This window comes from Neofelis nebulosa, chromosome 5 (genome assembly GCF_028018385.1).
Source record: "Neofelis nebulosa isolate mNeoNeb1 chromosome 5, mNeoNeb1.pri, whole genome shotgun sequence".
Lineage (NCBI taxonomy): Eukaryota > Metazoa > Chordata > Mammalia > Carnivora > Felidae > Neofelis > Neofelis nebulosa.
The window spans coordinates 59,590,548-59,618,513 of NC_080786.1; the positions used below are offsets into that span (position 1 = coordinate 59,590,548).

A 27,966-nucleotide genomic window follows, 5' to 3' on the forward strand; every position below is an offset into this window, starting at 1 on the left:
TGAGGCAAAGTTCATGGTCCAGGAGAGTGCACATTATTGAGCAACATTCCGCATAAAAAGTCAACCCAACAGAGAAGATAAAGGGAGTGTTATGAAGTTCATGACATCTTTACATTGGTTACACAAGTATAATTTGCACCAAATAAACAATATGCACAAAATCAAAAGCAAAGTTAAAATTTGGTAGTGGAAGCAGTGGGGAGGGGGGGCGGGAAGACAATGTTTTATTTTTTAGTAAAAAGAAAGCAAACATTCTTTAAATAGAAAAGTTATTATATCCTTAGCCAATACAATCCCAGAGCTGTTGTGGGTGTAAACACAGACCCTGATAAATATCTAATATTATAAAGTCTGTTTGATTCCTACAAGGCTCCAAGGCCAGCATCCTCAATGCATTCCTCATTGGCATCTAGGTGAGAGCCCCATCTTGCTGGATGTGCAAACTTACCTTTTTTGCCCTCATTTTACATAGCTTCTCTTTATTCTGTGAATATAATACTTTTTAATGCTGTTCTTCCCCTAGATTGAAGTTTAATTTTCATCTATTTGGACTTTGATCACTTCATCCATTACTTGCTGTTTTAGCGAATATCATTCAAGTTTTATTTTTTCTCATTTTCTGCTTTGTGGGCTGAAAACTTACTCTTCTACAAAATAATCATATCCTTTTCTAGAGCAGCAATCTCAGACATTTTCTGAAAAGCCATCTGCTGCGTTTTGGTGATCACATCTTTGTGGATGACGTTGTTGTCATATATGATCTACTCGAATGCAGATATATTTCTGTCTGTTAAATAGTAAACACACTAAGGTGTAGGTGTCAAAGAAGTTTCTTCCTCCCAGACGTGACATCTCTCCTTTTGTGCTTTAGCTACAGTGATTGACAGAGGGATAAGTTCTCTTGGAGAAAGTAAGAGTTTCAGCTGCCCCTGCAACCACAAGGAAACTTTGCAGACAGTGCCATATTGAACAGGGCGTGATCAGGCAACCACTTGCTTCTACTCTCTATGGGCATATGCTTAGTGCCCACTGCTTGGCTAGACAGTTCCCAGTCTCCAAGTCCTAATTGGCTTTAGGGTCTGGTAATGCAGAACTAACTGGTGACCTTGGATAAGTGGTGATTGGAAAGTCTGATTGGACTGAATGTCCAGGAAACAGGAAGCAAGCAAGCCTTTTGTGGAGTTTGGTTCTACACTGGAACTTAGTACTTGCCCAGAAGATGCAGGGATAAAACGTCCAGGAGGTCTCTGTTTTGTTTTTCAATAAAATATAGTATGTTCGTATAGGGTAATAATGTAAGCGTGTGTGGGGGGGTGGGGGGAATAAGGATTCATTAGTGAAAGGAGACACTTTCAAGAGCAAAATCTCTGAGTACATTAAAGAATTGGGATCCTGGTCAGGACTAGAGGGGTTGGGACTTGGGAACGTGTAAGTGCAGTTCATCCACTGTAAAGGTGATTGGCAAAGCAGGGACTATGCGTTCCAACATAGTTTTATGTGTTTATTCCTGAGTCTGATTTTTGTGCTGATTGTCCTTAAATGTCTGACAGTTCTTGGATTTATGTTCAGATTTCAAGGACATGATTATTAATTGCTATAGACAGTTTAAGCATATCTCATTGTGAGAAAAGACTGCCCACTGGATCTATGGATGTTGGCGACAAGTCCACACTGAAGGTCTCGATGAATAGGGTGCTGGCAAAGAGCAAACAGGGAGTCTGCCCCTCCCTAACATTATGCGATGAAAGGGAAGAATGGGCCATGCCGGCCAGTCCATCTTCACTCTGGGAAACCTGCCCAATATATTGTTCAGTACTTTTAGATATGTATGATGTGCTCAGTTGCAGTTTTGGGCCAGATCTACTACTCCCGCAAGACAGAAGAAGTGGGGAGAAGAATCCTGACACTCCTGACTTTCCATCAACTAATTCTTCTCAGTCCAACATTGTAACCCTACTGTTGTGTGACAAAGTCACTCTGCTTTGCTTTCAGAATTGAGACTTTACCTGGGAAGACTTCATCTTAAAAAGTTATTTTCCCAGGGGCGCCTGGGTGGCGCAGTCGGTTAAGCGTCCGACTTCAGCCAGGTCACGATCTAGCGGTCCGTGAGTTGGAGCCCCGCGTCAGGCTCTGGGCTGATGGCTCGGAGCCTGGAGCCTGTTTCCGATTCTGTGTCTCCCTCTCTCTCTGCCCCTCCCCCGTTCATGCTCTGTCTCTCTCTGTCCAAAAATAAATAAAAAACGTTGAAAAAAAAATTTTTAATAAAAAAAAAAAAAAGTTATTTTCCCAATTGCCAACATTTAGTCTCCTAATCCTGCTTTAGGTTATTTCAAATGTAAAGATAGTGGTGATACATTTGAGTAGAGACTTCCTTACAAGGGTGCTGACTGACCATTTATTTCCCTTTTAAAATCTTGCAATAGCTTTATAACCTTCCATTTCTTTAACTCTTCCTCCTGAATGTATTTAAAAAGTTATTGCTTTGGTTTGTGTTTTGTATCAAGACTCACAGTTAATTCATTGAGTTCACTCACTTTCTATTGTCTTATTTGTTTGATTCTTAATTTTGCCAATTCCTTCTCTACGTCTTAGACATTTAAAGCATGTAATAAGAAATTTAGTATTCACTTTTGCCTGGACAATAAGATATAATAGGAAAACATCTTTATTATGCTCATGAATTTTTGCAATTAAAACAAATATGTGCTGGGTTTTGATTTTTAAAAATGTATTTTGAAAAGCTTAATTGATTCTTTTTATACTTTCTCTTTTTATGTATAATTTCTAAGAAGCTTTTTCCAAATGAAGCAATTCTTTTTCTTCATTCCCAACAAATGCTAAAAATGGTAACTGTCCCTAGTGTCAGTAGAAGTTTTGCTTGTGTAAACTGCCAAATCAGGTCCCGTGGGTGGAATTTGACAGCTGTATAATGCCATACTGCAAATTTCTCGACAGCTGAGCACAGGAAGAAATTCCATTTGAAGATTTGAAAGTTCAGGATAAATTTAGTTGAGAAGGGAATTTCACAAATTGGAATATACATAAGCTTTTGAAACTGTTTTTGTTTTTTTCCCTTAAAAAGTGTCAATGACCATAAATGGTTAAGACCTCAATTTCATATCACAAAACATATACTATCCAGCTTCCCTGCTTCTTTGTCTGTCTAATCTTCCAGTTAAGTGACTGAAATAATTCATTGTTTCAATAGCAATTTAAAAAATCCTTTGTGGTCAAAAATTGATTACCTAAGATAATACCTCTCATTTTGTATATTAATGTAGAATTTTATATCTAGGAAAGAACATGAGGTAATGTGTAGGCTTCAGTGTTAGAATTAAAGCTTCCATGAATAACCCCTTTTGAAATGAACTCTTACAAATGAAATACTCAATTTTCTGGCAGTGCTGAAATCAATTATATTATTCTTGCATTCATTTATTAATTATTAAGTGTAAGGTATCTGCCAGGCAATAGTCTAGAAATTAGTAGTCAACTATAATAGATAGGCTTCTTGCTAGGATTTTAGTTTATTTCATTCTATTGAGGGAATCAAGACAATAAATTTTTCAAACTAATCATAATAGGAATTATTACATAGGGATAGTGTATCAGGTTCTTAAAAATCAGATAAACCTTGATTAAAACAGTAGCACCACCGCTTACACATTTAGTAATATTACCTATTCAATAATGTATTTAAAATTTAAAAAGATAATGCTTTTGTGGTTAACAAATAGTAAGTATTCAATACACTTTAGCTATTATTTTAGTATTAGCATCAGCTATAATTTTCCAGAATCATGATTAATGTGCTATGGAAATGCAGAAAACGTACCTTATGATTATCTTGAGAGCCTCAAAAATTTGCTTTTATTTGCCAAGAACTTAAAAGAGTAATAAAATTTTCTAAGTATTCAAGGGTGTATAATTTTCAAAAATTAAAATAGCCCAAAAAAGGTCTTAGTGGTTTTTAAAGAATTAGGCACATACAATATGACTGGGTCAAAGAGTGCCCAGCAATAAGATAGGAAAGTTAGTCAGTATTCAGATCCATGAAATATTTTATATCACATGATCACTAACACTAATCAGAGCAAGGAAGGTCCTGAATTTCTACTTAGCTACATGGCTCTTGAGAGAGTACTGAAAATGATTGAATGAGTTTGCAACTTCACTAGATCTTTTGGTTAACAATATTAGTTAAAAAGGAGCTTGCAGTTGAAGGGAAAAAATAAAACAAAATTGCAGATATTACAGGAAAACAAGAATATTGTGTCACTCAAATTTAAAAAGAAATAAAAGACATCCCTGTATTTACATCTGGGTAAGATAAACAGTAAAAAAGAGATGCTTTAGGTAACTGATAAATCCAAAGATTTAAAGGAAAGTAAATTTCTCATCAACTTTTTTGTGAAATTATAAAATTGGAGTTTTAATCATCATTGATATCTTAAAAGATATGAATAGACACATCTTTAAAGAGGCAGACACAGTATTAAAATCATCAATCATCATGGGGCGCCTGGGTGGCTCAGTCAGTTAAGCAGCGACTTCAGCTCAGGTCATGATCTCGTGGTCTGTGAGTTCGAGCCCCACGTCAGGCTCTGTGCTGACAGCTCAGAGCCTGGAGCCTGTTTCAGATTCTGTGTCTCCCTCTCTCTCTGACCCTCCCCCGTTCATGCTCTGTCTCTCTCTGTCTCAAAAATAAATAAATGTTTAAAAAAAATCATCAATCATCAACATATTAATCAGCTCATATATACTCTGAAACAAGCAACCAGTAACGATATTCAGAAAATCTATTTTATACAGAAAACGAATACTGACCTGTTAATGATGTTTGAAAAAGAAAAATAAATTGGTTTGGTTGACAATTAGTAGGAACAAAAGGCATTCTTTCTTTTGTCTGGAGAGTAATACTCAGCCTCAAGGGGCATAAGGCAGTTTTGACCTCCACCTTTTAGTACAACTCCCGGCAGCTAGTGATGGTACCTTGTTTCACAAATGTAAGAGAACAGTGTTATGCTTTAATTCACATCGAATCTTTGTAGCCAAAATTAACTATGCTTCTCTAATGTTTCTGTATTTTTTGACCATTTCTGAGATGTGCGTTAGCTCTCAAACTGACCTTGTTTAATTTATGAGTGAATTGTACAGAGTAGTTCATGGGCACAGGAATATTGTAATAATGGTATTAAAATGATTTTTATTTTGTAGTTTCAGCCAAAGGCATGGTCATCCACACATTCTGGAACAAGTGTCATTTTCTGCTGTCCTAGGAACAGGCTGTTCTGGTTGTATATCTTTTTGCCAGAGAGATATTAAACCCTGCCATACCTACCCAATCATCGGGTACCCAGCATTGACGTTGAACAAAACATGACACGTCCCAGAAATACACCAGGTGCTATGTAGATCCCATTAACAAAAAAGAGAAAGTTAAAGCATTCAGAGTTTATGAAGGCAGTACAGCTATCAACTTGAAGACATCATTGTTTTAGCTTAAATTTTCTTAAAATAAATATTTTTCTTAAAAGAGAATATGTCTTCATCCAGAGGGCCACGAACTTGGAGCTTTCTAGTACCAGCAGCCTGTTGAGAGCATTTCTTAAGCCCATAGTATTCTTCCTCAGACATCACTGCATTATGTCACAAGCTTATAACATGAAAAACAGGCGTGTGTTCTTATAAAAGCCACAAGCTGTAAGCTTCAGAGGGTGACTGTAAATAAGCAGACTCATTCATGTCTCTGAAAGGCAGCAGTGGCTCTAGCTAATCAACATGTTACCTGAACCAAGGTAACACATAATTGGGAGAAAACTGTGATTACGGGATGTTTGATCTGGGATGCAGCAAACCATCTGCTGACATATTTATTATGTTCTTCCAGAATCTCATAAGACACACAGGACAGAAACGCATTATCTTTACCATAACCAGCAATATCAAAATACTTGTGATGAGGATTTAGATGTCCTATAACAAAGACACCAGCCTCATCTGTCAGCTATTTTATAATAGGATCCTTACAAATCTTCCAATTCTTTCTTGAAACCTCTTGATATAAAGGTGGCAACTACAATAGGTGTCAAAATCCTCTGCAAAACAAAAAATTTTCTTTAATAGGTTTTGCCCTCAGACATTTCTGAGGGACTCATCACACAAAAAAACAACAATGTGATTTATAAACATCAGCACAGTTCAGAAAAAGAGTTAGTAGGCAGAAGAATAACTTGAAAACATATAGTTAATTATCCTGCAAATTCTACTTAAATATAAGGGGCCACTATCACAGTCAGATAATTGAAAAAAACTCATGAGTTCCACAGAGTATACTCATGTAGGGATTTTGTAAAGAAAAAGACCTATAAACATCAGGAACAAACTAATGGTTGCCAGAGGGACAGGAGTTGGAGGTATGGGCAAAACAGGTGAAGGAGAGTGGGAGATACAGTTATAGAATGAATAAGTCATGAGAATAACAGGTATAGCATAGGCAATATGGAATATAGTCAGTAATGTTGTAACAGCATTGTATGGTGACAGATGGTAGCTACACTTGTGGTGAGCATAGCATAGCATATAGAGATATTGAATTGCTATGTTGTACACCTGAAACTAATGCAATATTGTGAGTCAACTACACTCAAAAACTTTTTAATAAAGAAGAAAAAGAATGTGGTACAGCAAGAGAAATAGAGTACAGACAAATAGCTAAGAAATCTAAGATTTCCCGTTAAGTTACCAGGGCCTGTTCTCAATCACACAGAATGTGCTCTGTCTTCCAGTCACCAAGATACATGCATGATGCCTTTTTAGACTCCTCTGGTAATATAGCCAACTTCAGGCTGCATGACCGTTCTCAATGACAGAAACCAAGAGACCATAATGAAAACCGTGCAAAACCCATGAATGTGTATATTTTCTGTAAACATCATTAACAATCTAGTTCAGTCTGCTCTGTAACCTGTCTCAGACCTTAGTAGGTACAGGAGTATTATCATTGTTGGTTAGTTCATTTCAATCAAGTTTGGCTAAGATCAGCACCACGACTTCAGGCATCACCAGAGATAAGCTCTGGGTTACCACAGACAGCTGATGTGACTCCTATACCTATAAATAGGGAAACTAATATATGGAACATTTTCAGAAAAACAAAGGCAAAATATGATTTATAAAAAGCATTCAAAATTAAATGACAAATTCATAAATGGTTTGGAAAGACTGAATTTTGATTATTTAGGAATGTGGTAAATAATAAAGCTGTCATCTGGGAGTCACTCTGAGCGTTCTGTCTTTGATTAGGCTGACCAAGATTATAAAAAAGAAAAAAATCAGTTGTTTACAAATTCTGCATATAACATTGATGTTTCTGGAAGAATATGCCATTTACTTTGCTAAAATTTCCATCTTAATCCAGATCTACACCATTTTTCTCATCAGGATTTCTTTATCACTTGGAGAGTGAGAGACAGAAAGACGGAGAGATAGAAAGAAAGAGAGAGATCTTTACATCTTGGGATGCACAGGTTTAGAAAGAGTCCACTATGTTCAAATATGGTGCTTTTTAGACATTAACTGTTGAGGAATTCATTCAGACATGACTCTGTAACCTAAACTACACCCTTGTTGCAGTAACTATGATATATCTCAGAACATCAGCCAAAGTAATATAGAAAGTTGTTACACATGGATAGCTGAATTTGTGACTATCTTTGATGTATTTTAAAAAAAATCTAGAATCGCTATCATAAACCACTTCTCTAATAAAGTAGAATACTTTCATTTTATATCCAACATAGGTTATAAGGCTCAGCAAAGCAAGCCCTTTGATTAGGAAATATCTCTCATGTTTCTTTTTTCAACATAATAGACACAAATAAATATATTTTGGGTGTTTTTAACACAGTATTATCACAATGATCAATTTTGGAATCAAAAAGTCATTTGGAAATATTTTAGCACAGGAGAGATTTCACTGGGTATAATGGTAACTACCTAATTGTGAAGATTGCCTAGCCTTTAAAATAGATATGCTGTCTAATTCAAACACATCTTCTTGGTTTACCACCCCTAGATACAGAAAGGAAACAAATGAATGCAACTGGATGAAGAACTAAGCCATTGAACAAGTCAATCAATTGTTCTCGTATTAATTCTTCTTTAAAATTTATTCATTAACTAGATCTTTCTGAAGCATGTTTTAAAATGGCTGAAGGGGAACCTGGGTGGCTCAGTTGGTTAAGCATCTGACTTTGGCTCTGGTCATGATCTCAAGGTTTGTGAGTTTCAGCCACGCATTGGGCTCCATGCTGACAGTGTAGAGCCTGCCTGGGATTCTCTCTTGCTCCTTCTCTATCTCTGCCCTTCCCCCTCCCCTGAGCAGCTGCTTGAAAGCACTCTGCTCTTGCTCTCTCTCTCTCTCTCTCTTTCAAAATAAATAAATAAACTTTAAAAACAAACAAAAAAACTATAAATAAATAAAATTACCAAAATTACTTGATTACTATCAACAAAACTTTTTAAAACTTATTTTTTTTTTAATTTAAGTGTAGTTGACACACAATGTTACCTTAGTTTCAGGTATACAAAATAGTAATTCAATATCTCCACACTTTATGCCATGCTCACCACAGGGGTAGCTACCATCTGTCACCATACAAAGGCTATTGCAATATCATTGACTATCTTCCCTATTCTTTAACTTTTATTTCCATAACTTATTCGTTCCATGAGTGGAAACCTGTATCTTCCCTTCCCCTTCACCCATTTTGTCTAGTCCCCGCCCCTTTCCTCTGGCAAATGTCAGTTCTCTGTATTTATAGGTCTGATTTTGTGTTTTGTTTATTCATAAACTACTTTATAAAAGATACTACTTTATAAAAGGTATGCCATGAGGAATTAATTCTAAACCAGATAGAATAAAGGAGATGCATTTTGACTTCCTTGAAAAATGTTGTCATTCTTTTTTTATTTAAAGTGCAAGAGGGGGGAGAGCAGAAAGAGAGGGAGACACAGAATCTGAAGCAGGCTCCAGGCTCCAAGCTGTCAGCACAGAGCCCGAAGCAGGCTCGAACTCATGGACAGTGAGGTCATGATCTGAGCCGAAGTCAGACACTTAACCGACAGCCACTCAGGCACCACTGTCATTCTTTATTTTAAACATTTAGGAAAAAATAAATCGGACTTGCAGCATACGTATGAGAGATATGAAATGAAAATTATCATAGATAAGTAGTCTCTGTTGCCTGTAGTTAGCATTAGGACTACTACCACGGACCTCCTGCAAAGTTATTGGCTTTTTTCCTCCTGGATAACCACCTGTAAAGACTCCTATTTTTGTTTTTAGATGTAATGGATTATAAACAAGCATTCTAATGAAACACTTTTGTTCTATAGACAATCTTTAAGAAAACACAAATTTGTCATTACAATAGGAGAGCAAGCAAAAAAAATAGCTTTCCTATATACAAATTTATCTAAAATAATGTGAAGAATCCCAAAATATGTAAAATTCCACTTCTTGGGATGTAATTGACTAATTCTATCAGAAAAGCTGGTGGATTTAGTATAGATGAAGGTATACCATTAGCCAATATGCCAACATCAGCTAACCAACTAAAACAAGTAATGAGTCCATGAAATATTAAAACTAAATTACTTTCTTCTCTCTTTTAATGGAAATGATGTTTTGGTTTTCTTCACTGCCATTTGATAGATCAATAATTACATAAGTATTCTTTTTCTTTCTATCAACCGTAATCTTGTGACGTTGAAGGTGATCTGCTTTTGTTAAATGTATATAAAAATCATGATAATAAGATGATGGAGATTCAAACGTTTTGCATTATTTACTTTCCCCAGAATAATTAGTATATATATTTAATATAATATAATAATATATTATATATTATGTTATTATATTTTCTATATTAATTATATATATCATATTATATAACATATAATAATAATGTATTAATATAATAATATATATCATATAGTGTATATAATATGTAAATTAGTGTGGTTCACAGGAACTTTATTCACCCAAAACAAACAAAACAAGACAAATAGTATATACTACTATTACTTCATCATTAGTGTGATTGTGTTTTCTGTCCTGCAGCTTGCTGGCAGAGATGAAACATGTCTCTCAGGGAAAACAAAAAAAGCTGAAGGGTTTTTACAGGAGGAGTAGGTTCTTATCATTCCTTCTTTTGCCTCAGAAGAGTGGGGATGGGAGTAAGGAAGAGGCAGGGAGGAAAAGGAGGAAGGAGACGGAGAGAGAGAAGGGGAGAGAGGAGACAGCAGAGGGTGTGGGAGTGAAAGCAAGACTTAAGGAGAGAATCTGAGAGCACAAGAGTGAAAGTGAAGGAGGTTCAGAAGGACTTAGAGAGCAGGCAGTGCAGAAGGAGAGGGTATCAGAGAGGAAGGCGATTTCAAGAGTGCGGCCTGAGAGTAGGAAAGGATGTGTAGGAGGACAGACAGAGGAGAAGGGGCTATAAGACAGATTCCAGAGGGCACAGTGGAGAAGCACCAAGGCTGTGAGAGAAAGAGCGCCAGTAGGAGGCAGTGTGCAAGCAAGAAAGAAGCTGAGAAGGGAGTGTGAGAGCAAGTGAGAGTGCGGAAAATCAAAGGTGGTGTGTATGCGTGAGAAAAGTAGGGAAAGAATGTGTCAGAGGGAGAGAGGCAAGGAGAAATCTATGGTCTAGTGGAGAACAAAGAATTTGAGTCTGTTGGGACATTTCTTATTTAATGAAATGTAATGTGGTCCTGAAAATATAGGACTATACCCAGCTGCAAATGTAGTCCTGTCAGAGTGTGTCTGTGTAAGAGAGAGAGTGGGTGGGTGTGGGTGTATATGGGGAAGGGTTAGAGGATCAAAATAAGCATGAGTACAATTACTCTCTGGAGTTGGGAGAAAGACCTAAAGAAACTCATCTCTCTTCAAGAAGCCTAAATATATTTAATTCTGTCATTCTCCTCCCTAATGGAGAGAGACTCATTGAGACTAAAATTTAAAGAGAAATAAATGTGTCTGTATAAGTACAGTGTAAACACTACACATGGATGTTACCACCAAAATTTGGATGAATTTTTTTTCTCCTTTTTTACTATCTTGATAACAGGTGATAAAATTAGAATTCAGTAAAGATCATTATGTCTAAAGATGAGCCAGTTTCAGGGTGCCTGGGTTGCTCAATCGGTTAAGCGTCCGCCTTTGGCTCAGGTCATGATCTCGCTGTCTGGGAGTTCAAGTCCCATGTTGGGCTCTGTGCTGACAGCTCAGAGCCTGGAGCCTGCTTCAGATTCTGTGTCTCCCTCTCTTTCTGCCCTCCCCTGCTCATGCACTCTCTCTCTCTCTCTCTCTCTGTCAAAAGTAAATAAACATTTTTTTTTAAATGAGCCAGTTTCTTGCTGCAATACAGTGTATAAGTGGTATAGGAGCAAAATTAGTTAAAAGATGAAATCATAAAAAATATATCTAATTTTCTTACGTCGGTTGTCCTTTACCCACGTTTTGTTGTATTTAGCTTTGTGAGTGTGAGTACTCTTTGAACAATAGGAAATAGGAATTCATGCAATAGCTCATCACTGAAATATTCAACAACAAAGTTCCACTGGATTTGATGATTCCCAACTCCGTACTCTTTTTCTGGTTTGCAATCGCTGTGGCATTTTTAATGTTAATTTTATTGCTTAATATTGATGGGATATTAACTTTTTTTCATTGTAGAAGATATATTTTAAAAATTAAAAATAAGCATTGTGAAAATATAAACGTCAAAACTGCCAAAAATGATTCAAAAATTAGAAAAAGAAATGAAGGCAACACAGGAGTGAGATTTTATGTTAGAAACAGCATTGAAACCAACTTGTGATGATGATTAAGATATAATCAGACTGTGTAGTATGGATATTAATATTTGTGAATTAGTTTTATTTCTTTAAATATCTTATTGTGTTGGATTTTGGCCAAACTCAGAAATTTTGGCTGGTGCACTTTTTTCCCTTTATCTTTTTTGTTTTCTTTTTCCCTTCCCTTCCTTTCCCTTCTCTTCCCTTTTCCTTTCTTTCTTTCTTTCTTTCTTCATTGTCATCTTAGACTAAGATGTACTTATTATTATTCAACTGGAAAAAAAGCAACGCATGCTAATATAATAAATATTGTACTCTAAAGCAGTTAACTACTTTGACATAACTGTGAATAGGGGGGAAATGTTTACATCTTTCTAATAATTAATAATTTCTCCCTTATACTGAAAATTCTAATACCCTAATTCAATACAATTATTTTTTCTAAGAAGAGTATTTTATATATCTATTGATATGACAATCAGTGGCTTAGCTGCTAATGTGTTCTTTCAGTAATCACCTTCATACTCAGGAGGGCAAACAGTAGCTGACCCTGTAAGCTTTCAATGAAAGGAGCTATCTTTGTAGGCTGGGTTCCCTGTACATGTGTGCAGGAGGTTTAGCAGGGAATGCACTTGAGAATAACATCTGTAAGGGTATTGGAACACAGACTTATGCAGAGAGAGGGTGAACTGTGATTCAGCTGTGACAGAGGTGCCAGCCAACCACAGGAAGAGTTCAGAGGCTGAGATGCCCTCTGAGACGTGTCCTGAAATGAGTCCCAGTGGTTAGGCCTTTGGACAAGGACATCAACCAGTCATGGGATACAGGCTGCTCCCATGGAAAGTGGATAAATTTTGGGTGTCCTTCGGGCAGGGAAATTCCTGGGGAAGAATTTAACTAGACACCTTCAATAGCCAATACAATTTAAGGGTAAATTCATTTGATATTATATACACTTTCTTCTCTCAAGTGTTTTCTAGGAGTTTGGTCCTGGGATAGGCACGGATGATAAAGAGACAAGTCAGATGTGCTCATGGTGATGTTTGCTCTCAATGAGAGGGTACGATATGAGGGAATGATATGCCTCAGGGCATACTTGCAATAGGAAAAATAAGTGCAATATGAAAAAATAAGCCTAGATCAGTTATTTAAATTCAAGATTATTTTGCCTCTTGGGAATATTTAACAAAGTCTGGAAATATTTTTGGTTGCAGGAACTTGGTGGGATGCTACTAGGATGCTAGTTAGTAGGGGCCAGAGATGCTGCTGAACATTACAATGTCCAAAACAAGATTTATCTGGTCTAAATTGTCAATAGCTTTAAGGGTGAGAAACCCTGACTTAGATGCTTTGACTGAAATATGTATTGGATGCAGTGGAATAAAGTAATGAATATAGAAATATTAAGGGTTTTATTAGGCAGTGATCCATGGAATAAGTAATTGGAAAGTATTCATTATGTAGGAAAGGTGAGGGATACAGTAATGAAGACAAAGATGCAAGAAACATACAGTGTAGCTGGAATGTGCTGAGCAGAGTACTTTCAGTGGATATTGAAGAAATTGCCAGCACCAGAGAAAAGTATCTATATCTCACTCAAAGTATTAAACAAAGTCATTGGTTGATTTCAAGTAAATTGGCAATTTTCTTTACCCGAGCCCTCACCTCACATGTAGGAGGTGAGTTGTTTTGCACTTTGGGTAGGTTCTCCTCTCTCGTTCACTCCACTACCTTCCTCCTGGATACGGGTTTGACATTTCTACTCCAGAATTAGGGTGCTGGCACCAACTCTCTTCCAGATCTCCTCAGATCTCCCATTGATAGAAGAGGAAAGAAAAGAATCGATCAGTCAGATAAATTAACCAGTTAATTATGGGTTAACCAGTTAATTAATTATTAATGAATAATTATCTTATGCTAATCACTATTACACTATACTGAATCAAATACATTATACTCTCTTTAAAAATTGGAGTGGATGGGGCGCCTGGGTGGCGTAGTCGGTTAAGCGTCCGACTTCAGCCAGGTCACGATCTCGCGGTCTGTGAGTTCGAGCCCCGCGTCAGGCTCTGGGCTGATGGCTCGGAGCCTGGAGCCTGTTTCCGATTCTGTGTCTCCCTCTCTCTCTCTGCCCCTCCCCCGTTCATGCTCTTCTCTCTGTCCCAAAAATAAATAAAAAACGTTGAAAAAAAAATTTTTTTAAATAAAAAAAAATAAAAAAAAATAAAAATTGGAGTGGAGACAAGTTAAAGTTTCTCTCCATCCTCTTGCATTTTTATTCCCTTTGCTATTTGAAGTTGCACATGGTGTTTTTTAATTCCATTTAAATAAATCAGTGAGATGAGGTGTTAATATTTTATTAGATAGCTATCATCATCCTTCTGAAAAAGAATATGTTGTTTCATTATCAACAGTATATTATCTTAAAAAGATATTGCTCCTTGGCATGTAGGTGAATTTCAGAGTGTTCATCAGGAAAGTTCAGAGAAATCTGGATAAAATGCAGTCCTGAAATTCATCCCATTGATTTGTGTGTGTCAACAATTTTTTTTTAAATACTTACAAATTGATACAACCTTCTGAAAGCAATATATATCACAGTGTTAAAAATCTACATACCCTGGGCTACTATAAAAACTTTGCAGACCATAATCAATCTTATTTTTCAAGATCCCACTCTACATCAAATATATTCAATAATATATCAAATAAATTAAAATATATCTCTTTATTTTAATTATATTTTTCCTATAATTTTAAATGGTGCTTATAAAATAGCTTGCCTATGTGGAGTGTAATTATATGTTTGTTTCTGATTTTCATACGACAATTATGCCTACATAAAATTTCTTACTTCATAAGAAATTTTAAGCAACAAAATGTGTCTACTAGGTGATATTTTAACAAATTAAATGCAATCACCAATAAAGTAACAGTGTTACCTTTCAATTATTAATTTTGATTTTGTTGCTTTACTTAAATATCTTTTAACTAACTCCTTACTCTTTTGTGACTCAAGTATTTTTCCAGTGCCTTGAAAATGTCTTGAGTATTAGGTGCCTATATGTGTGAGGTGACCATAAAATTTCATATATAAAATGGCACCATATATACCCTTGCTATGAAAAGTCCACCTATAGGAATTTATAGTAAAAATGAAAATAAATAATATAATAAATCACTGACAAATATACTTATTGTAGAACATGTATTGTTTATAAACGCAAAAATCTATTTCTTAAAATGAGTTTAATGTGTAAAGTTCATATTTATAATGCAATAACAGGTGGTCATTAAATGTGATTGTTGTAGAATTTTATTCCCCGTGGAATAATATGTTAACATTTTTAAAGTTTATAAAATAGTATCCATATCCTGATTCCTTTTATAACATATGTATAAAGATATCATGTCTGAATGATACATAGTGACATGCATAAAAAAGGTATTTCTATGTAGTGAGAGGTTTTGTGATTTTCAGTTTCTTCATTTTTATTTTCTTTATTTTCTACTTTTACTGCTTTTACTATGAGCATGTGTTACTGATTTTTACAATCATTCAGTAAATATTTATTCAACAATATGCACTACACTATTCCAGTCCTCAAGAAGAATACAAACACATTCTCAGTGTGTTTATGGCCAAGTGACAAGATAGGTATGTAATGTAGAAATGTAATAGAACTTTTGATGAGGTTGGAAATGAGTCAGTGCTATGGGTGTATATATGAAAGATAAAAATAATCATAGTTAAAACTGGTAAAACATATACAGGAAGATAATAAATTGATATTTAAAAAAAAACCAATAGCTACTCAATAGATTCTAAAGCTAGTGTTGTATTCTATTATTAATGCTTCATATTTATACTTTGATATGTGTTATTTTTTAGTAAAATATTTTTTCAAGTTGAGACAAAAACAACAACAACAACACCCACTAACCACTGGGTAAAAACCAATAGTTAGGGGCACCTGATTGGCTCAGTTGATTAAGCTTCCAACCTTGGCTCAGGTCACTGATCTCACAGTTCGTGGGTTCAAGCTCCATGTCAGACTCTGTGCTGACAGCTCAGATCCTGCAGCCTGCTTCAGATATTGGGTCTCACTCTCTCTCTCTCTCTGCCCATCCTCCACTGTTCTCTCTCTCTCTCTCTCTCTTTCTCTCTCAAAAATAAATGAACATTAAAAAAAAAAACAATAGTTAAAAATAAATAAGTAACCCATGAAACTACAAGCAAGTACATCAGGCTTAATATTCATATAGTAACAATATTCTCAAGCCATTAAATTGCATATGCTGTATAAAAGTTGCATCTTTTCTTTCTTTAAATTTCAAATAATTACATTCCAAAATTGCTGCTTGTTGATTACTCACTCCTATTTATTTCATTTTTTAAAATCTTATCTTGTTACAGTTTCCTAACTAAAACTATTCATGATTTTAGATTATGCATGTTTGTCCTTATTGAAAAGTTCGCACTTTTCTTCTGGAAAGTTTCCATAAATGAACTGTGCAAGAATCCTTAATGATATCTTCTTCAGTGACTTACCAAGTCAGGGGCTATAGAAGTGATCTACCATATGGGAGAAGAAGACTTTATCATCAACATTGTTTAGAATTGGTAACACATGACAATGATAAAAAGCAGACTGAAATCATTAAGTTGATTGTACAACTTAGCTCAGGTGATCATGATCTTGGCTCAGGTCATGACCTCATGGTTTGTGAAATCGAGACTGCCCTCAGGCTCTGGGCTGACAGAGTGGAGCCTGCTTAGAACTCTCTCACTCCCTCTCTCACTCTGCCTCTATGCCACTCGCTCACTCTCATTCTCTCTCCCTCTCAAAATAAATAAAGACACGTTTAAAAAGTATGAATTTCCAAATTCATAAGGAAAAGGTTATATGTTAATTATAGAATGATACATAAGCCTGTAAGCCTTTTGGGGAAGCTAAATTAGATACCTAAAGAAATAATTAGCTAGGGGCACCTGGGTGGCTCAGTCGGCTAAGCGTCCGACTTCGGCTCAGGTCACGATCTCGCGGTCCGTGAGTTCGAGCCCCGCGTCGGGCTCTGGGCTGACGGCTCGGAGCCTGGAGCCTGCTTCCGATTCTGTGTCTCCCTCTCTCTCTGCCCCTCCCCCGTTCATGCTCTGTCTCTCTCTGTCTCAAAAATAAATAAACTTAAAAAAAAATTAAAAAAAAAAGAAATAATTAGCTAAAGTACCAATTTAATAACTTGTGAATTCAGATTTATGATGAAAGTACTCATTTAGAATCTTACTGGTTTGAGTATTATTTATGAGAAATGTTGGTGCCACAATTGTAAGTGTAGATAATGTCAATGGAAGGATTGCATTTTAAGTTTTAGTGAGAACTAGCTAACTTCTTGATATAAATAAACAGGGAGGGAGGGAAGCAAACCATAAGAGACTCTTAAATACAGAGAACAAGCTGAGGGTGGATGGGGTGGGGGTGGGGGAGACGGGAATGGGTGATGGGCATTGAGGAGGGCACTTGTTGGGATGAGCACTGGGTGTTGTATGTAAGCGATGAACCATGGGAATCTATCCCCAAAACCAAGAGCATACCGTACACACTGTATGTTAGCAATTTTGACAATAAATGTTTAAATAAATAAATAAATAAATAAATAAATAAATAAAAGAGATGACACTAAATGGTTAATAAACTAAACCTACTTATTCATTGCTCAAAAATGTATTTCACTGATATTCATCATGAGTGTGCATAGTGAATTCTGGCCATAAAATAATTTAAAGAAAATAATGAGGTCATGAAAAACTTGTAGATGTATTCAATTTCCTACATTATAGTCCATATGCAAAAATGTTAGTTTGTTTCTTCTCACAATAGCCACTTTTAAAATAGATACAATATAACAATCCGAGCACATTTTGTTTATTTTTATTTTCATTGTCTTTATGGTTCACACTTCCCTGAGGCCACAAAAGTTCTTTGTTTTGAGATTTCCTCTCTGCTTTCTGCTGAGTAAATGTAAACAGTGATAATGCTAAGGACTTAATTAATCAGAATAGGTGACTTTAAAAAACATTAGACTTAGCTTTGCAATTTAGATGTTTTGAATGTTGATACAGGAGAATGAACTTTTTTCTGTGTGGAACAAAAATAAAATTGACAGGTTCACTGTAATGGCTTACTAATTGAAAGTACTAATAGAACATTAAAACATAGAATCATCAGCTATAAACACAAATTTAATGAAACAACTATTGGGGGAAAATCATCTACCAAATGTTCACTTACTCTAGACCATGTGGCATGATATATTTACAATTCTTTTAACTTACTCTTTTAATTATTAGGCATATATTCCACATTTCCAAATTTCTATTAATTTTAGATTTGAATTAAAATGCATATCACTAAGATGATACATATCCAAATAAGGAGCCATCTGACATGCTTTTGAAAGCCTCTTTGTTTGGAAAAAAACCTTCCAAATGCACACAAACACCCATATGCAGTGTTCCAATTTGTGAATTCCTTTGTAAAACAATCACTTCTAGAGACAGTAACAAGGTTCTATCCACAGCAGAAAAGTTATGGGTGAGTGTTGACATATTTTGGTAATAGAGTGATTCTATTTTCAAAATAATTGACAAAATAAATATATTCTCATAAAAAAAGTCTTCACGGTTGTTATTTATAGACAAGGAAGATATATCAAAGTGTAATTTTAAAGCATCCAACAAATGTGTATTAGTTATCTATTGCCGCATAATAAAACATTAGCACAAACATACAGCTTAAAACAATACACGTTTATTATCTCGTTGACTTGGTGGGTCTGGCCCGGTTTCCTGCAGGGCCATAATCCAAGTGTTAGCCTTGCAGTCTCAGACTGAGGGCTTCAGTTGCTTGCTGGCTATCAGCTGGAGGCTTTTCTCAGTCCTTTGCCATGTAGATCTTTTCCTAAGCTACCTCGAAACATGTCAGCAACCTTCTTCAAAAACAGGAAAGGGGAGTCTGTCCACCACAAATACTTTTCCTTTTTATGTGACTTTAAATGTGCAGAACATATTGTTTACGTGGAATTTGTGCCACTAGCATGTGATAATAATTCGCAGGAATTACCTAAACCACTAGATCCATTAGGAGATATTGAGTAGTTTCTGAGATTATCTACTTAAAATCTACAGTGACAATTTTGAAAAAAGTATGGAGATATCAGGTATGTTGGTGGTAGTTGTAGTGGAAGATAACTATTGTTATTATCTAAACCTTAAAAACACACTGAATCCACCTATGATATTGTGGCAGACACTGCTGCTTTTCTAAAGACATTTCTAATCATGTTTCCTACTACTCTCCTCTGTATTACCTAGAGAGCCATATATACTCACTTTCCTGGCCACCCTTGCGTGTAGTGGTGGCAAAATTACTGTTTTAGTACATAACAAATAACAGATAAACTTTGGGGGAAGCTTCTACTTTTTTGGTTAAAAGAAAGCCATGCCTGGTATGACCCTTCTCTCTTTTCTAGCTTAAAGGTGAAAAACACCTTGCAACATTACTGAATATTTAAGATAATCAGAGAAATATCAGTGATGTTGTTGAGGAAATAAAAGAGCAGCGTAACTTTTGCATCTGTGGTGCTGAGTTTTGTGTTTCTTGCAGCTGAAAGAAATCTTAACTACTTAAGGAATTTATAATGCAAACCACAGAAATAACACTAAGCCATGATAGCATAGAAACAATCATGGATTAAAATAATTGATAAACACTGACCTTTAAGTTATTAAAGAGGTCTATTACATATTTTCCCAGCGGGTGTCTTCTGTTAGTTTTCCAGCGCTTCTTAAACATTTATGTGTTTTTCAATCACCTGGGGACCTTGACAAAATGCAAGTTCTATTTCTGTAGACAAGGTGTGAGGATTCATATTCTGCATTTCTCAAGTGATTCCAAGTGATGCCCATGCTAAGGGTCACACAATACACTGGAGGTAGCAGATTTTATAGCCCTTATTTTTCCTGCTGTCTGATTTCTGTTCATAACAATAAAAATGTATTATCCATCTCATGGAGGACAGATACTTGATCTATTTAGTTTACTGCATTATCCTCATTGTCCATGATATTTCTTTGCAAGTAATGAATGCTGAATAAGTGCTTGTTTAAGGAATAAATGCAGATATTCAATACAAAACTGAGTTGTTTCTTTAATGGGCATAAAATCCTGATGATAAGGGCACATGGGTGGCTCATTTAGTTAAGCATCCGACTCTTGATCTCAGCTCTGGTTTTGATCTCAGGGCTGTGAGTACAAGCCCCAAGTTGGGCTTCGTACCTAAAAAAAAAAAATCCTGATGATAATGGGTTCAAGAAATAGTGGGAGATAAATAAGTGGAAGTTTTTGTGTGGAAAGCTCTTTGTGTATATTTAGGAGCAATATGTGGAGAAATATTAGGGTCAAGGGCAGGTTTTTTTAAGGTGAGAATTTACAGCATTTTTGTACTCTGATGTGAATGTTTATTTTCTTATAATTCTGGTGGATAGAAGTCTGACATCAAGACTGACACCTCTTTCTTTGACTTGTAGATGGCTGTCTTCTTGTGTCCTCACATGTCTTTCGTCTGTTTGTGCCTGCGTCCTAATTTCTTCTAATGAGGACACCAGGCATATTGGATTAGGGCCCACACTGATAACCTCATTGTAATTTACTCTTAAAAGACCCTATCTCAAAATATAGTCACATTCTGAGGTACTAAGGGTTACAACTTAAACATATAAATTTGGGGAGGGGTGGGAAACAATTTGGCCTTTACCACATACCTAAAGATTATAAGACATTGTTGGGTATTGTATAACTTACAAAGTCATAAGGGTACTAGAGACTCAGTGCATGAATAAAAACTGTTTTCTAAAAAACAGATAAATAGAATGTGTAGAATCCAGTATAATGTGGTTCTTCTTCAATAAACATATAATCTGTTCTTCTCATGTGGTAAGAGAGTACAGATGAATATGTCCATTGCCAATGAATAAATAAACATCTGTGCCCACACAAAAAAATGGTTAAACAAACACAAAAAGAACTACTTTATTAATGTGACTTTTTAAACACAACTTTTCTAATATATCTACATCAGCATAATTCTCTATCGTTATTGTCTCTAGTTATTGTATTCTGTGCTTAAAATATCAAAAAAAAATGGATAATTGGGGGAAGTAACTGTGTACAGAGGAGTTCCATTTCACTTACAACAAGTTTAAGCCTATTCGTGGTCACTATAGCTAAATCCCAAAGCAAACATGATAGCTGACTTTGAGAAAAGCAGTGTATGATTCACAAAAGCTAACTTCCATTGAGTTTATGATGTTTGGTTTGTTGTACATAGTATATGATGATTCTGAAAGGTTTAAGATCAGCATAGGGAACAGTCTCAACCTTGAAAGGATAAAAGATTGGGAACTTCAATGGTGGAAATATTTAGCATTTTTCAAATATAGAACATATACAGTAGTAGCTGGCTTTCGTAAGTCCTCCCTGGCATTTAGACAGGAAGTGATGGATTTAAGTTGGGAAGAAGTTGAACATTGAAAATACTTATTCACCTTCATGGTGATACAATTGAATAATATCTTTTTCTGTAAGTTATTTATGAAAATAATTAATTTCTATATTCTCAAATGTTTTCAATATAGACTTGCCAAAATATCAAATGAACTTGAACTATCTTTAAGTAGTTTCAGGTTCATTTATCAGTAAAACTAATAAAAACTAATCCAGCTAAATTCACTCATTTTCAAAGATATCTTTGGCTTAGTACATATTTACTAAAGTATAATAAGTCAAAATATATTGATTATAAATACAGCACTATGCCTAATATTTAGGAAGTCAAGATTTACACACTTGGAAGAGAGAAATCTCAGGATAAAAGACCATGTTTTTTTATAGGACTGAGATAGCTTCAGATAAGCTAGAAACCTCAAAATGATCCTAACAAAATATATGATGCATGTGAGTGGAGAAGAGGAAAAATACTACACAGGAGAAAAAGTTACAAAAGATCATTCAAGGTATAGTTAGTAGATACTTCTTTCTGAGCTACAGAATTTATGTAAGAGAACATGGGAGAAGAGAGGTTGGGAATCAATGTTTATTGATGTTCTACCTTCTTATCTGAAAACATGTCCATTTTTAATAGACATGGGATGTCAAGAGAGCTGATAAGTTTTCATGTTAATAATAGTAATAATAATAAAAATGAAATACATGGCAAAATGCATACACAATGAGGTAAATTTAAAATATGTATTTGTTGTTGCCCAATATTTCTACATGTCAGTTATTATGTTAGGGAAACAGCCAACAACTGCAAGGAGAAATATACAAGGATGTCTAATATAGCAGATCTGCACCACCACAAAAATTGACTAAATACTTAATGCCAACCAGTAGGGATATAGATAAACAAGCTCTAATTAATTCATACTATGCAATACTATGTAAATGTGTGTAGCTTTAAGAGTACTACTATAAAAACATTGCTAAGATGTACTGTTAAAATTGAAAAGTCATACAAAATGAACTGATATCTAATATTATATTAATTTTGTATTTTTTAGGACATACAAAAGTTGTATAAATGGAAAGAAAAATGTAGGAAAATAGGAGAGGGAGGAGAGTCCAATTCAGAGTTAGAAGACATTGCCAACTTTATCTTAGTCTAATATAAATTTTTGTTGCTGAATAAACAAAATTATTTGCATAACTAAATTAACTAAATGTACATATTTAGAATTTAATAGAATTCCCACCAATCACTATGTTTTGGAAGACAAAACAGACAAAGGTGAGCCATGAGCTGTAAACAAATATTGTTAAATTATCAAATTCATCTGTTTAGGTAGTAATTTAGCAATTATTTATTAAACATTTACTATATGCCATTCATTATTTGGTGATTTATATCTTTACTCTTGGAGTATTTTATGAATTTTTAAGCCAGGATGAATTTATCATTATAATATAAGGGGCTTAAAACTTTATAGAAAATATTGGTCAGATTAGGTTTTTTTTTATTTTTTATATTTCTTTACTTTCTGACTTTTCATTATACCCTTTGTGTGGCTCAGATGATAAAAATTCCTAGTGTCCTTTTCTCCATCTGAAGTACCTTTCATGTCCTATTCAGTGGAAATGATCTGCCAAAAACGTAGATAAAGAGATACATCTTTAATCTTACAAGCTGTCTCCTTGCACAGGATCAGGAAAATGATTTTTCTTTTAACAGTTGTCAGCATGCTTGACATCTGTCACAAAGGCTTAGGCTCTATTTTTATTTTTCCTATTGAAATCATGCTCCAACACCTGCCCCTTTGATACTTTTAGACTGATGCAGTAAAGAACTGAGTGCTTTTCAGTCAAAGAACTCACGACATTTCCTTTCTTTTTTGTTTGGTTCAAAAATACGATTAAAAATAAAACTTATCTTCAGTAGGATAGATGTGTAGAAATATCCAAATTAAGTAAAAATCATTACTATGTTGTGAACAATGATGTTTCCTTTAAAAAAAAGATACAGCTGATCTACATATTCAGTTTTCTCAAAAAGTTTTAAATAACATATTCAAAATTATCTTCTATATTCATTACATTAGAGGTATTAAGCATTAAAAAATAGGTATGTGTTTGTCAGTCGTTTCTGAGTAAAACCTAATCACAAATGCTATAGCAACCATAATAGATGTATTAAAAGTTCATAACATGTTTATAAATTTTAAAATGGTATTTGCACCATTTTTTAAAAAATTCATTATTTTAAGGGTACCTGGGTGGCTCAATCAGTTCAGCATCTGACTACTGGCTTTGACTCAGGTCATTCATGATCTCATGGGTCATGATTTCAAGGTCTGAATTGGGCTTCAGGCTGACAGTGTGGAGCCTTCTTGGGATTCTCTCCCTCTCTCTTCCCCTCTCTTATTTTCCTTGTCTCTCTCTTGAAATAAAAAACAAAAACTTGAAAAAATATTTTTAAAACCGTTATTATTTTATACGACATGTCAGGAGGTGTGAAGAATTGTGATGCTTGCATAAGGAAGAGTAAGATAGTATTAAATGCCAGAAGTTATTAGCTTCACTGTATAGTAACAAAATTGCCAAAGTAGCATCCCCAAGTAAAGGAATTATTGTGTATGAGGCTGGTATTTTGCCCTAAACAATATAATAGATAAATATCTTGGACAATAACATCAGAAAACTGATAGAGTAGGCAGCTCAAAACTCTCATTTCTCACAAAAATATTTTTTTTTAAAGAGGCACAAACTGTCAGAAACAACTTTGTGAGAATTCTGGAAGATAGAGATTTACAATAACCAGTGAAACACTGAATCAAGAAAAAAAACAATTGAAAACAGTAGGAAAGTTGTGGGTATTTCCATTTGTACTTGGCTCATCCCACTCCCAGTATGACAGCAGCCTTGAATTGGCTGCATACTGTGTCCCCAGTGTCAACCCCTGATTCCTGGTGCTGGAGTAAATATATTTTATTTAGAAATAACTATACATACTTATGCTAACCTGTCTGAGAACTACCTGAAGGACTAATGCAAGGTATCCAACTTTGTTTTGCCTAACTTGTAACTCAAGCCAGAAGGGAGAGGCATTACTTATAAAATTCTGGCAGTAAATCTTACAACCTACATAATGTTTAAAATTAAGATTTACACTAGAACAGTTAAGATCTGGGAAGAAAAGTCAGGGAAGATTCTTGGAAAAATTAGGATGTTTAAAAACACCTGAGTATATAGGGAAATTTAGAAAGCCACATACTTGCCCAGGGCAATACTCGTACATAGAAAAGACATGAGAAGATTAAGCTTTCACCTGTGCTGAGCCCAAGGCTCAATGTGAACCTGGATAAGTGATGAAGAAATACCCCAGAAAAAAAGGTAATCTACACAGACTGAGATATGAGTTTGTTTTTTTGTTGTTGTTGTTTTATTGTGTTGTTTGATTTTGTTTTGTTACTTTCTGTAATTTTTTTGTTACTGGTAATTTTGTTTTCTTTTTCTTTTTCTTTTTCTTTTTTTTTGCTTTCAAGCTCTTTCCTGTCAAAGACATATCTGTGAAAGCACTTAGCTAAACATAAGAAACCTAGACTTCACTGACAACAAATGACGAAGAATATGGTCTTTGCAAAAAACAGTTTGGAAAAATCACTAAACAAATGGACCACCTTAGCCTTCCAATATTTTATATAAGCTAAATCATGAGAAAGAGAGAATTTTATTTCTAGTGCTACCATATTATACACAAATGTCCAGTTTTCAACAACAAAAAAATGACAAGCCATACAAAGAATTGGGGAACAAAATAGACTGATAGAAATCATCCATGAAGAAGCCCAGACATGAAACCTACTGAGGGGGCGGGGGGGGGGGGGAGCAACTTTAAAACAACTGTCTTAATTATGTTCAAATGACTAAGGACAAAAAAAACTAAAAAAAAAAAAAGAGAGAGAAAGAAAGAAAAGGAAAGAAAAAAAGAAAATCAGGAAAACAACGTATACACAAAATGAAAATATCAATAAAGACAATAAAGACATAGAAATTATAAAAAGAAACTGAACAGAAATTCTAGAGGTAAAGAATGCAATAACTGAGATGAAAAAAATTAGTAAATGAGTTCAACAACAGATTTGAGCAGGCAGAAGAAAGAATCAGTGAATTTGAAGATAGGACAATTGAATTCGCTAAGTTGGAGAAACAGAAAGAAAAAAAAATGAAGGAAGAAAAGTAAACAGAACCTAAGAAACCAATGGGACACCAATAATCAGAGCAACATGTATAGTATGAAAGCCCCAGAAAGAAAATAGGAAAAGAGGGAAAATATTTGAAGAAATATGTCTCACATCAGGTGAAGGACATAAATTTACAAGTCTAAGAAGGTCAATGAACTCTAAGTGCAATAAATTCAAAGAGGTCTTTACCTAGACCAATTACAATCAAAGTGTCAAAAGGAATTACAAAGAGAGGAGAGTGAAAGAAGCAGGAGAGAAGCAACTCATAATGCACAATAAAATTAATAGCCAATTTTTCATCAGAAACCCTGGAAGGCAAGAGGCTGTGATGTGACACATTTAAAGCACTGAAAGAAAATAAAGGTAAACAATTTTGTATCTGAGAAAACAGTCCTTTATTAGTTAGGGAGAAATTATCAACATTCCCAGATAAGCAGAAGCTGAAGTAGTTTATTACCAACAGACAAGAACTCTGAAAGGAATCTTTCTAAGTTGAAATGAAAGAACACTAGACAGTAATGTGAAGCTATATGAAGAAATAAAGATTTCTGGTAATGGTAAATATATGGTCAAATGTAAAAGCCAGTATAATTATAATTTTTCCTTGTAACTGAAATTTTATTTCCTACATGATTTAAAAAGAAAATTCATAAAATACAATTAACAGCCTATGCTGTTCAGGTACAAAAGAAGATGTATTTTTTGACAGTAAGATAAAGATGGATGCTATAGAGGAGCACAGTTTTTATATGTGATTGCAATTAAGTTTGTATATACCAAATTAGATTGTTATAAATTTAGTATGTTAAATGTAGTCACCATAGCAATGATAAAGAAAACATCTAAAGAATATACATGAATGGAAATGAAATAGCGATCAAAATGTTTCACTATAAAAACCAACTAACCACAGAAGAAGGCAGTAATAGAGGGAATGAGAGATGTAAGTAATTAAGGAATACAAAAATAAATAGAAAAATGGCAGACATAAGTCCTTCTTCATCAGCAATTACTTTAAATGTAAGTGGTTTAAACTCTTCAATCAAAAGGCAAAGATTTGCAGAATGAACTAGAAAAACAAAAGATAACTATATGCTTTCTATAAGAGACTCAGTTTAGATCAGACACAAATAGGCTGAGAGTGAAAGATTGAAAAAAAGATATTCCATGCAAATAGTAAGCAAGAGATAGTGAGGAAACTATACTAACAGACTAAATAAACTGTTACAAGAAAAAAAATAACACTTTGAGAGAGAGAGAGAAACACTCACTTGGGGAGGGATCCACTTTTAAACTCACGTGGTTTGGCAGAATTTCAGTTCCTGCAGGTCTATTGCACTATGGGCCTCAATTCCTAGCTGGCTATTCCCCAAAGACTACCCTAATTTATTATTAACTGGCCTCACCAAAATGTTAACTGGCTTCAAGTCAGCAAGGGAGAGAATATGCTATCAATACAAACTCCTAATTTTATATAACTCAATCATGAAAGTGACATTTCACACTTTTGCTGTATTCTATTATTTAGAAGCAACTTACTAGGCCAGTCTCCATTCAAGGAAAGGGTATTACACAGAGTGTGAATCCCTGGAAGCTGAGATAATTGGGGACCATCTTAGAGACTGCTTGCCACAACCTCTATGATATTTAATACATATAGATTTGCGTAAATGTCACAACAAATAATACAGAAGAGTTCTATCATTCCCCCCAAATTCTCTAATATTCTCCTTTACAGTCAGAGCCATCACCATACTTAACTCCTGGTAACTGTTGATCAATTATCCATCACTGGAGCTTTGTCTTTAAAAAATGTCAAAAAATGTATGAAATCAAACAGTACTTTTTGAAACCAGCTTATTTCATTCACATAATGCCTTTGAGAGTCATCCAAAGTACTGGTTGTAAAAATAGTCTGTAACTTTTATGTTTTTAGTAGTATTCCATTGCATGGATGTACCACCATTGTTAATCCATTCATCCTTCGGAAGGCATTTGGATACCTTCTGGTTTGGGGTATTATGTATAGATACGAACATCTGTGTAAACGTTTCATGTAAATATAAATTTTTCATCCTTACCATCAATGTATAAGGGTTGTAATTGTTCTACATCTTCAGCAGCAGTTGGGATGATAATTTTGTTGTTGTGTTTTGGGTTTTGTTTGCTTGTTTGTATTTAGCCATTTTAATATTTATGTAGTGGTGTCCTTATGGTTTTCATTTGTATTTATCTAATAGCTAATGCCTCTGAACCTACTTTTGTATACTTATTTTTATCTTTGATTCCTGCTTGGTAAAGGGTATTTT

At 34.8% G+C, this 27,966-nt stretch overlaps 1 pseudogene; it reads right to left on the reverse strand.

Annotated features, from left to right (window-relative positions):
- Nucleotides 1–272: 272 nt before the first annotated feature.
- Nucleotides 273–27,966, reverse strand: part of LOC131513122 (mitochondrial calcium uniporter regulator 1-like) — a 155,830-nt pseudogene continuing 128,136 nt past the window's right edge.